Source organism: Phascolarctos cinereus, unplaced genomic scaffold, assembly GCF_003287225.1.
Source record: "Phascolarctos cinereus isolate Bilbo 61053 unplaced genomic scaffold, phaCin_HiC Scaffold_9;HRSCAF=440, whole genome shotgun sequence".
In the NCBI taxonomy this organism is placed as follows: domain Eukaryota; kingdom Metazoa; phylum Chordata; class Mammalia; order Diprotodontia; family Phascolarctidae; genus Phascolarctos; species Phascolarctos cinereus.
The window spans coordinates 114399412-114411942 of record NW_027556402.1 but is presented as its reverse complement, the minus strand read 5'-3'; the positions used below and the strand labels follow the sequence as shown (position 1 = coordinate 114411942).

Sequence of the window (12531 nt, the reverse complement as noted above, 5' to 3'; positions counted from 1 at the left end):
CTGAGTACCACCATCCTGCAGATATTTGGTAATAGAGATAGCTAGGATCTAGTTTGCTCAGAAAGACAATGTGCAAGGCTTTTAGCAGAGAAAAAGTATATCTTTTCCCACAGTCACATAGACATTGAAGTACACTGGCTTCTCTCTCTGATCTGATGTCATATTGCCTAAAAAGGTTTTGACAGGGAAATTTAATGATAAACAAATGAAAGAAAATTCCCCTGAGGCATTTCTGTGATAGCATTATTGCTTTAAGCAGTCACCCAAAAAGGGCATATCAACCTAATCATGTGAATTAGAACACTTCAGCAGAAGAAAATTATAATGTATATTTTTGCTGTTGAGCTCAATTCTGCAACCCATGGATTAAAACATGGAGCCTGACTCTTTGACCAGTAGGACAGAAAATGAGTTCCTGTCAAAGTGAAGATCTTTGTGGATTTAGGCAGGAAAAGAAAACACCTTTCCCTATATCCCCAGGGCTTGATACTCAATACCATTACCATGGCACAATCAACTACATAGCTGATCTGTATGTATGTGGACATGGGTGCTACTGTTCTGTTAAAGGAACAGATGAAGAGAGTCTTCATAGTCATTCAAATGCCCGCTCTCCTTTGTGTAAAGTCTTTCTGAGCAACTCCGACAGTCACTTATGAAAGGCACCAGCAGAGGGGTGCTGTGGGTGTTAGCCATGTTACCTTTTACTTTTCAACAGAAGCCTCAGGACAGCTGGTTGTCAATCATATTTTATCTCCATCCCATACCTTCATAGGCTACAATGGGGTCTAAAATCAATCTAAAGGTGTGTTGACATTCACCATCAAATCTGTCTCAATTTGGCCCATTTCCCTCCTATGAGATCTTTACCCCTGCCCCTTCAGTAATGTAACTTGCTTTCCGCAAAGGGAAATAGCATTGTCTGGCCATCAAAGTCTATCCACGTCAAACAACTGGAGGGGACCAAAGGGTACCCCCTTCTCTTGCAGGGTTCTCTTACAAAAGATTCCCTTGAGATGTCATCACCCACTTAGGTACGATATGTCCTTCTCAGGAACATGCCAGATACAGTTAAGTTAACCACGGGAGCAGTAGCCAAGAACTCCGGATGAGAATTCTCTGCCTCTTTTCACTACTTAAATCAAATGATGTAAGAGTCAAATGAGTAGGCCTTTTTCTTCTCCATGACTGCAGAGGTAGGGTTATGACATTTTCCAGGACCAAAAAAGGAGAAATGGCACGTGTACACATTCTGTGTTTAAGCAAGAGATCAGCAAATGGGCATGATGCACCTCCCTCTTATTTATCTTTGGGTTGGTTTGTTTGTTTTTAATTCTCCTTTTATAGAATTAGACAGAACAGAATGAATGAGCTGTGGCTTCAGGCAAGATGCTTAACTGCATCACTCTGTCATCCTGTGCCAAAATTGATAATGTTAAAGATAATTTTATCTGATTTTCACCCAAAATCCAAATTTCAAATGAGCAATGGTTTTTGCATTGCGCTTTGTTGATATAAATAGTAATACATATTTATGGATGGTTTATGTCAACTCATTTTAGTGAGCAGTTCAACAAGTTGAACACACTGTTGGATTAGGTGATTTAACTCTTTAAACTGAAAGTATCATCTTAAGCTTCCTTCAGTAAATACAATTCCAGATAAACAGGCAAGATTTTGAGCACAACAATTGGAGAAAAAACTTACTTTTAAGCCTGATGGTACACTCCCCTAAATGACAAAAACAAATTGCCATTCAGCCTATATCATGAAAACGAAAAAGCAAAACTAGTAATACCTCATTTGTCTCACCTGTAAAATGAGGTTTGGTCTAGATGACCTCTAAGATCCTTTCCAGCTCTGTATTCCTATGATCTAGTCTAATACATTTTTTTAAAATCTAAATTATGCACCACTGTGGCCAGTTATGTAAACTGAGAGGAAGAAAGCTTTATGAATAATGAACAGAGTTATAACTAGGGCTTACTACCTAAGTTTTTATTCCAGGGTGCCATCACCCAACAGATAAGATTTCTTTCCATGGAAGTCCAGAAACCTGCTCATCTGAGATGTTTCAGTTATCCATTTATCTTGTATCATTGTGTGATGGTAGAGAGGAGGAACCACAAAGGTCCCACTCATTTCCCAAGGCCTATCTTCCACCACAAGGCTTTTGCCCCAATTTCACCACCTCCCCTTTTTACTTCCCTCAAGTCAACCTCTCCCCACCCTCCCTCCTCTGAAGGGCTGCCTAGTGTGACTCCAACTGACCAGGGTAGGCTATATCCTATACATGCTCCACACTCCCCATCCCTTTCCAGGTGAATCTGCCCCACTCTCCAGACTTCCTAATTACATCTCTGATAATTAGCTAGGCATATATTTCAAGCCAAAAATCTTTAATGGCATCCCAGGGACCCCAAACCAATTGGCACAGATATTTTTATCACTGAATTATTCTAAGTATACTCTGCTCACTTCGCCCCAATAAATAAATAGGTGAATGAATAAATGAATGACTAGATAAATAAGAAATTGAGATTAGCAAGGATTATTGTGATCTCTCTCTCCTCAAATTTCTCCTAGCACTTTGCTTTGTTTTCTTCTGCCTTTATCATGTCCTGCTTTCTGTTCTTAATTCAATAAATACTTAATTAGCACCTACTATGTGCACAACATCATGATAGGCTCTGGGGATATAAAGACAGGGGGAAAACACTCCTTCCCTCCTTGGAGGTACCTATCTACATTCTACATATGCCTGTGTCAATGTAATTATAAGATGATTTGAGAATGGGGAAAGCACTGATAAACAGGAGAGAAGTAATCAAGGAAATTGAGTTAATTGGTATACTCGACATACCCTTCCTATTCCCCTCCCTCATTAACCTGGAAGTTCCAGAGGCAGCAGAAGAAATTTGCTCAGTTTGTGGTCAAGAGACATGGGTGCAAATGGCACTTCAGCCACTTAGCATTTGTGTGACCTTGGGCCAGACCCTTAGGCTCTCTGGGTCTCAGTTCCTCATCTATAAAACCAGGGCCTTAGACTAGAAGGCTGATCAGGTCACTTCCAGTTCTATACCTATGATCTTATTATCCTTGAGGGCAGATAACTGATTCATTTTCATCAATCTATCTCCAGCACTTTGCACACAGCACATGCTTCATAAACATTTGTGGAATTGACAACTTAACCTATCCTTTTGAAAAATGACCCTGAAATATAAACTATCATAAAATCTCCAAAAGTCATGGTTCTGGAGTTGTTTCTGGGCCAACTACACTTCTAGAGTTGAGAAAAATAACCAAGATTTGACTTCCTATCAAATTTATGAATTAGAACAATGGATCATGTTATCAACTCTTCAGGTCCAAATTGTTTTGACAGAATATTGAATCCAATTTGCTAGTCAGTTAAAAATGTCATAATGTATAGGAATCATTAAAGTATTGAATCTTTTATTTTAATCTGGCAGGGGAGGAGGGAGAAGATGGGAGAGAACATTTAATTAGGATAAAACCAAAAAGCCACACAAAGCCCAACACTTTTTTTAAATTTTTAATTAATAGTCCTCCAGCCACAGATATTGTGGTAATCAGTAAATCTGGATATAGAGCCATAGGGTTGATGGGCAGAGACAGAGTTTGGTCAATATGTTTGCCAGTTTCCTCATCAGTAAAATGAATAGTCTAGACTTGATAATTCTTGAGATCCCTTAAAATCCTAACATATTGTGATTATAGGCATACACGCAAGAGCTTTAAATCATTCATTTGTTTATGCATTTGATAAATATTTATTATGAACATACTATATGCAAGGCATTGTGCTAGGCAATCAGGGCTAGACAAAAATGTATAAAACATAGTCCCTTATACATCTTTTTCCTCTCTCTCTTCTGCCTCCCTTTACCCTACCTCATCATAGGGAATTTGTGATGTAATGTGCCTCAACTTGGGTACACTGTCCTCTGTACCTATGCCACATCCCCTCTCAAATGAATATGTCCCAGGCACCAAACTTCCTAGTTACAGCTCTGATAGTTAGCCACAGTACCTGGCACATAGAAAGCGCTTAATAAATGCTTGCTGGCTGACTGTCTGGATTATTTTAAAGAGAAGTAGATTGTTAATGCTTTGGGTTCCACTTCCTTTTTCAGAAATTGGCTCGGCTGCTGAGTTTGCCCAATAACAAATTTTCTGACATTTAAACTGAAATGTAGTATTGTTACTCCTTGAATCAACTAACAAAAACTCCAGCACATGATGCATTTATTCATAAAGAGCAGGCAAACAAATTTCCTCCAGTGCCTGCTGCCCAAATAGTGCCTAGCTAATTTCCTTGATGTTTTCTCTAAGTCAGGTTCTTCTAGCACTGCATTTGTATGAGGAGAATGAAAAAGCCACAGCATGGGGGACACAGGATTCCAGAATGACTTCTCTTGACCAGTTGATTGGATAGCAGAATGACTAGACCATACAGTGATCCTAGCCTATTGTTAAAATGTCAGGAGAACTGACTTAACTGTGTTGTGACCCATTATTTTCCTCATCTAAATATCAACTATATTCAAATCAACCATCATATAGTGAATTAAATTTCCTCAGTCCTCCTAATAACCCGTCATTGAGCAATGAGCTAGAGAGTGACAAGGTGGATCTGCTGCAATCATTATGATGGCAAGGCTGCATTGTTCCAGAGAGTATGTGGGTTATCTGATCAAGGACCTGCAAAGCATAACCAAAGCTTCTATTATTTTTCCAAAGGTAGAATGGAGTACTTTCTATTTTTTTTTTCACAATCTGCATTATTAGAGGGAATACTCCCATCTATGAGATCACAGAGCCTTTGGAGGATTGGAAATTGAGGCAGGAACATAGGACTTTGAGCTGGATGGAACTTTAGAAATTATCTAGTCTAACCTTCTCTTTTTATAGAGTAGGAAACTGAGGCCCTGAGAGCAGTAGAGTATTTTCCTGAGATCACACTGGGAGTCAAACCTAGGGACTTTTGACTCCAAAGAAAGTAGGGAAGGGGGAATGGACCTAAACTGCTGCCATTGGAAATGGGATTTGGCCTGCTCTGTTTTTTGGGGGAGATTGATCTTGATGTGAATGCATGTTTTACAATCTAATCATCTTAAACCCCATATTAAGCCAACCAGTCATGATTCAGGTGGTTGCTCAGCAACTGACCTGAAAGGAGTCATTCTGGGCCTACTTAGAGACTGACCACCATATCTCTCTATCTCTCTCTTTCTCTCTCTGTCTCTGTCTTTGTCTCTGTCTCTGTCTTTGTCTCTCTGTCTCTCTGTTTCTCTCTGTGTGTCTCTGTCTCTGTGTCTCTGTCTCTCTGTCTCTCTCTCTCATCTTATGAAGGGCTCTCCCCTCCCTTTCTCCCATTATACTGTTGTAAGTAACATCTGGGCATGTGTACCACAGACAATTCACAATGATTCCTTGTGCAACCAAATGCAATATAAAATAGTACATACCATCATCTTTTAAAGCAAATATTTAATGCAGATTAAGAATCCAGCACTATTCATAAGTAACAGGTCTTCCAAACATATTGCAGGGGTTTCAGCTGCCTGTTGATTTTAATTTCATTAAATGAAAATAAAAAATTCTACAGTAACCTTAAAAAAAGCCATAAAAAGGAGTATATTGCCATTAAAATGACCTCAGGCTACTCAGCATTGCACACTGCCATCTAGTGTGGAGTCTATCTTTTAATTCCAAATGTGAGGCTGGAGTCTTCAGGGATATGAATATACTGTATTTCTTAAGCAGATTTTTTCCCCCTGGAAAGACAGGTTTGAAACATATTTATTCATAATTGCTTCAAGAGAAGAAGTCTATTGGGATGAAAATGAGATTACACATTCAATAAAACCAGGCCTGTCTCATAAATTAAGATAAGAAAGATCTGATTGTGTTAGCAAATATGAAAAGTTACAGATTTGGGTCGTGAAAGCATGAAATGTTTCCCCTCCAAAAAATGAAGTGACTTTTTTTCATTCTCTTTATCAAATATGCTGCATTCGTTACTATGAAAGTGATGGACGCTCATACTCTAAATGGAATGTGCAGTCATCTAGCTAGCTTAGTACATCAGGATGTTCAAAAAGACATTTGATGATGTTCAATAACTACTAATAACCCTTTAAAACATTGTTGCGGGCATAGTTATAATCTCCATTTTTCTACAGGTTATCATTTCAATTTCAGGTGCCATTCTTTGTTCTTTTATTTCAACTCTTTTATTTTCTAACTTTATATAATGTCATTTCCTCATGATTGTGTTGATCCAAGAATTAACATAACATCTCTCATTTTTTTTCACCTGGGGAAGCCAAGCCCTATGGAGATGAAATATGGAAACTTTTCAGCAACTGGAATACAGCAAAGGTTACTATACTGGCAAGACAAATGGTACCACCTTTCTCATGGTCTCAGTCTCGGTCTCTGTCTCTGTCTGTATCTATGCATCTCTGTCTCTCTGTCAGTCTCTGTCTCTCTGATTCTCTCACTCTGTCTCTCTCTGTGTCTCTGTCTCTGCCTCTATATCTATGTGTCTCTGTCTTTCTGTATGTCTCTGTCTCTTTTTCTGTGTGTTTGTCTCTCTGTTTCTGTCTGCCTCTGTCTCTCTGTCTCTCTCTCTCTCTGTGTCTCCCTGTGTCTCTCTCTCTGTCTCTCCCTCTCTCTGTCTCTCTCTCTGTCTCTCTCTCTCTGTCTCTCTCTCTCTCATCTTATGAAGGGCTCCCCCCTCCCTTCCTCTCGTTATTCTATTATCAGTAGCATCTGGGCATGTGTACCACAGACAATTCACAATGATTCCTTGTACAACCAAATGCAGCATAAAAATAGTGTGTACCATCATCTTTTAAGGCAAATATTCAAAGCAGATTAGCATTACCTCGCAAGTAACAGGTCTTCCAAACATATTGCAGGGGTTTCACCTGAGGGGTTTCAGAAAGAATGAGAGAGACAGAGACAGAGACTGTGAGAAAGGTGATGCCATTTGTCTTGCCCTCTAGCAACCTTTTCTCCACTCCAGTTGCAGAAAAGTTTCCATATTTCATCTCCACACGGCTCCCTTCCCCAGGTAAAAAATGAAAGACATGTTAATCCTTGGATCGATGAGCTCTACTGTTAGTGCTCTTGTTCACCATGAACTAGTATTGTTATCCCTCCAATCCACTCACAATAACCTGAGTGCTTATCGACTATAAAAACTGCTAGAAGGGAAGTTTGGAACACCACCACAATTCTTTCAAGTGAAATGGAAGCTTAAAAAATCAGGACTGCAGCTTTCAGTCAATCAATAAACATTTATTGAGCACCTACTATATGCTCACTATTAAGCACTGTAGATAAGAAAAGGAGGCAAAAAGCAGTCCCTGACCTCAAGGAGCTTACAATCTTAACCAATACATACAAAGCAATATATACAAAGCAAGCTACACATAGCATAAATAAGAAAAAATTAACAGATGGAAGGCACTAGAATTAAGAAGGGTTGGGGTTTAGGTAAATCTTTTAGATAAGTCCTATGGGATTCTTTTATCATTGGTTATGTCCACATAGCCCAAAGTAAAGTGGAGATTCAACTACAAGTTGTCTAGTACATTGACCAAACCAACTGGATCACTGGCAAATCATTCATTCTTTACTATACATATGATCTCTCATTTGGTCCTCACAACAATCCTGTGAGAGAAATGTTATTATTCCCATTTTACAGATGGAGAAACAGAAGATGAAAGAATGTGAGTGACTTTTCCACACAGTTCATATATATCTCAAAATATTGTGAACATCCTGATTTCTGACTCCAGGTTCAGCATTATCATCTATTATGCCACCTAGCTGCCTCACGTTCAGGATCCTAAGCTAAATTTCCTAAGCAATAGTCATTACTTTAAATATTGATGCATTAGCCACCCTGTTTCCATGCATTCATTCATTGGACAAGTGATGATTAAGTGCCTACTGTATGCAAAATACTTTATATTTGAAAGTATGATCCAAGAAAACGCAATTTTGCACACTACCTATGCCTACGATGGCAAAAATAAGATTCAGGATTATTACACTCCTTAATGTCAGCAAAGATTTCAAAATTCTTTTGTCCACTTCCAAAGTTTACAAGCCATAACACAATAATGCTGTAGAAAAATATCTAATATAAAACAAATATGCCAATTAGTATCTTTTCAATAAATGAAAGGATCCTGCCATATGGAAACAATAAGAATGTTGAGAATGTATCATAAAACTTTCTTTTCTTTTGGTTCTAGACTTATAATTACATATACCCAGAGAGCTCCCAGAATGGAAACTCCCTCAGCACTCCACCTAAAACAAAGAATCTAACAGAGTTGCCTAGGACACTGATCCTGGGTCACAACAGATAATATATATCAGATGGAGACCCTGAATTCAGGTCTTCCAGATTAGTTGAGCTCTTTATCTCCTATATCATATTGCCTCTCATCTAAAAGCTGCCAAAGGGTTTAAAAAGTTGCTTGAAACACACACACACACACACACACACACACACACACACACACACACCCCTCTACCTGGATTCCATCAATATATCAGCCATGTTTGAAAATTCTTTAAAATGGACTTATTTCAAAGAAATACTGAGTAAGCATTAAAGGATATAAATATAACTAATAAATCTCCAGGGAACCAAAATGTAATTATAATATATAATAAGGTTCATATAAAAATAAAGTTTCTGAAATTGATTTATTCCATCAATTCCTTCTTAACTTAATCTTAGGCACGCAATTCCAGTGTGACAATGAATGTATCCTAAAATTCCTTTATGATACATCATACAAAAATTTCTCAGCCAACTTTTTTTTTAATTTAGCCAATAACCTGTAGATGCCCTAAGGGCTTGAAAATAAGATTTGCATGTAAAAATAAAATTGGTTGTAAAACAAAGTAGGAAATTTAGAAAAAGACAGCAAGATACTAAATTACACGTTAACATTTTAATGTGTGATGATTTTACAGTATGTCTTCCTACCTATTAAAATTCCCATATCTGTGAAGAACAAGAATGTATTATTGGCACAAGTCTGTTAACCTGTGTTTTTTCAATGTAGTCACTGGCTAGGGATTAGTGTCTGTGAATCAGGCAAAGTGGAGATGGGTATTCAGTAAGCATTTCACTCTTTAATTATAATGATTCCATTAAAAAAAATAAAACTTTGGATTCTCAGATGTTAGATACTTACCTGGAAACTGCTATGCATGTGGTTGCTAAGGGATATGAATTCAGTTTGCAGTGTTTTTTTTTCTTTCTCTGCTTTTCTGAGAATCACCCCCTTGGGTTTTGCCTCAAGGTAGTGAAAGTTAATTCTGCTCCCCACATGGAGATTTACATTACTTGTAGTGGGAGACACTCCAAGGTCTCATGCAGGGTATAAATTATCTTCAAGTCACAAAATTTAGAATGAGTATCTGTTGAAAGAAGTCCTTTCCCTAAAGTTAATGGTTTTCCTTTTCACATACCTGAAATGGAATGATACTACTAATCCATGAAATTTCACTAATGAATTAGTCTATGTTATAAGCTACTGCCCTTTCAGCATGATGTCCAAAATGATCTGAAAATTGAAGTCATTCCATCAGTTTGGGCACAGAAATCGGGTATGAAGTCTTATCTCAATATGGATGATTTTGAGCCCTGGGTTTCTGAACCCAAAATTCAGAAATAGATTTTCTGCCTGTAGCTCTGGCTCTGTGCTTCAACAGATGAAATGCCCAGGCTAGAGATCTTAATGTCTGTCTGGTCATTTTTTTATGCCTGTATCACATATCTATCATCTCAGCATCAAAATGTGGATTAAAATGTGTACCTTATTTGTCATCATCCTACCATCAGTAAGTGTTAACTTCCTAATTATCAAACAGAATGTTCTTTTTAAAGGAATAGGATAATATACTTTAACCAGCAAACATGTTTTCCATTGAGAGGAAGCTTCAGCCTGTATTCCATGCACATTTTATAACCTTTCAAGGGCAATCTTCTTATGTCACATTTTAAAGAATTAAGTAGAAAGACATTTCCATAGGAAGAGCAATTCAACATTAGAACAAATCTCCCAAATTTATATTTGCCGTAATCTACTTATCATAAGGAGATTGATCTTTTATGCTGAATTACCAGTGCTCAGTTTGGGCTGCTCTATGAAACTGACATAACCAAGCTAATACCTTACTCTTTATACTGGGTAAACTGACAATTCCTGTCTTGCTTGCAACCTTCATCTCACTGAACTTCTTACTCAACATAAACTGCGCTTCCTTGCCTGTGGTTTTTTCTTCCTCGGTGAATGGTTTAACAGCCCAGTAGCATGCAGTAAGTCAGTTTCCTCTAATGTCTGGTCCAAGACCCACTAGAAAGAAGACTCCTGGTGCCTGCTGTTGGGTGCCCAACTTTTGATCTGTGAAGCACACCTACCAAAAGGTTATGTAGTCCCTGCCTTAAACCAATGACAGTAATAGCAATACTACTACTACTAATAATAATCACTTAACTCTTTCCATTAGATTTTGCTTTTTGCCTTTGTTGCTTATTTGGGGCTTTTTTTTTTTGAGGGAGAGGCATTTTATAGCCCTACACATTTATACAACCAAATTCTGCCGCTGGGGAGAGGGGGTATTGAAGGAAGGGGAAAAATATACACAGAACGAAGCTCCCCCCACCCCAAGCCATGAGATATACAAACGCCTAAATATACATCTAATTCTCAAAAGAGACAAGGAGGGGAAGAGGGCGGAGAAGAAGAGAAAAGGGGAGAAGAAGCAAGTCTGCATTATTAAAATAACAGCATCAGAAAAATCCACTAGGTTTTCCCGGTAAGTTTTGGACAACAGCAGCAACAACCTAATAAATATGCGCATCCTCACCCTTAGAAATGAACGTCTTCTCCCCAGACAGCAGCAGCTCCTGGGTCTGTCTCCTACATCTCCTCTGGGGCAGCGGTGGTAGGAGCCACTACGGTGGGAGGAGATTTTGGACGGGTGGGGAGGGAGGAGGGGCAAACCAGGTATCTAGAGCTGGACTCCAGCAACCACTCCACATCACGGTAGTCACCAGCCCTGTTGCCTGTCGTTCCACACAGGCATCAGTCCCTCGAGTCTGTACTTGTCCTCCCTCTAAGTTAGGGTGAGAGGAGCTGGGGAGCCAGGGTCTACGCAGGGGAAAAGGGAAGCAAAGAAAGGATGGTCTCCAGTACAGGTCCCCAGGCTAAGACCAACTGCTGTTAACGGTGCATTGGGGTCTCTATTGAGTTCGGAATTGCAGTTCAGGGGCGGAGGGATGGGTGGTGAGGGGGTAGGGGAGAGGAAACAATCGCATATAATGGAGTTGTGGTGATAAACACGGGAAGCAAGGAAAGGATGGATGCTGTGGTTGGCAGTTGAGAGCCCCCAGCAGCAAGCTCTCTCCGTTTGAGATGCAGTAGCTCTGAGTCTAGGACAGGGATGGCACGCAGTAGCACCAGGGAGAGCCAGATAGCCAGCAGGGCCACAAGCCGTGCAAGTGGGCAGTGCCCAGGAAGGTCAGCCGTAGGTACACCTGAAGGCACCTGAGGGTGTGTGCATGGTCGGAGACAGGGGGGAATTAAAGCAAGGAGTTGAACGGATAGCAAAGAGAGGAGAAAGGACCAAGTAAGAGACCAGATAGCTTATCAGTTAGGAGAATGGATTGGGGTGCAGGAATGGGTGGGGGGAGGGTGGTGAACAGGGTAGCCCAACTGAGAAACTTGCAGGGCAATAGTCTGTCCATTCCCCTACCCCAGCCCAGGATACGCACCGGTGCTCCCCCAAACCCATTCCAGGGCAGCAGCACTCTCCCACCTCCCCCACTCCCCATCCAGACCCGCCAACATTCCCAGAGAGTCCTTGGAAATAAGAGGCAAAAATTACCTCTCCGGAGGGAGGTGGGGCTGGGGGCTTGCAGCGGCGGCCGGAGGTGTAGGCAGGCAGTGGCACCACAGACTTTTAGCTTGACTTTCCTCCTTCGAAGTGTATGTGTGTTTGTGTGTGAGTGCGTGTGTGCGTGTAGAGATATGCGCGCGCGTGTGCGTGTAGAAGGAGCTGTAACCTGCTATTTATAGATTGGAGTCTCCAGCACCTCTGGCTGAAAAAACCAAGAGGAAATGAGCAGAGCAGAGACTAGCAGGGGCAGCCGCGGTGGCGGAGGCAGCAGCGCTGGGCACAGGCAGCAGGCTCAGAAAGAGACGCACGCACACATCCCCTTCCACCGCCACCCACCCTCTTTCCTTTCCCCTTCTCTCCCTCCCTCCCTCCGTCGTCGCTGCCAGCCCTGCCACACGCGCTGCTGCCGCCAGAGAAGTTGTCACAAGCGCCCGCTGCTGCTCACACACCCCCTGGCACAAATGCTACTTTCTTCCCCCTCCTCTTCTTCCTACTCCACCCCCTCCATCTCTTCCTCCTTCTCCTATCCTTCCTCCAAGCCATCTCCTCCCAATGTCACCA

At 40.6% G+C, this 12531-nt stretch overlaps 1 protein-coding gene across 1 annotated transcript in view; it reads right to left on the bottom strand.

Annotated features, from left to right (window-relative positions):
* INPP4B (inositol polyphosphate-4-phosphatase type II B) overlaps positions 1-12083 on the bottom strand; it is a 917092-nt gene extending 905009 nt beyond the window's left edge. The window contains 1 exon segment of the mRNA XM_078148459.1: positions 11959-12083. The gene's annotated coding sequence lies outside the window, so the exon portion shown is untranslated.
* Between the last annotated feature and the right edge of the window lie 448 nt (positions 12084-12531).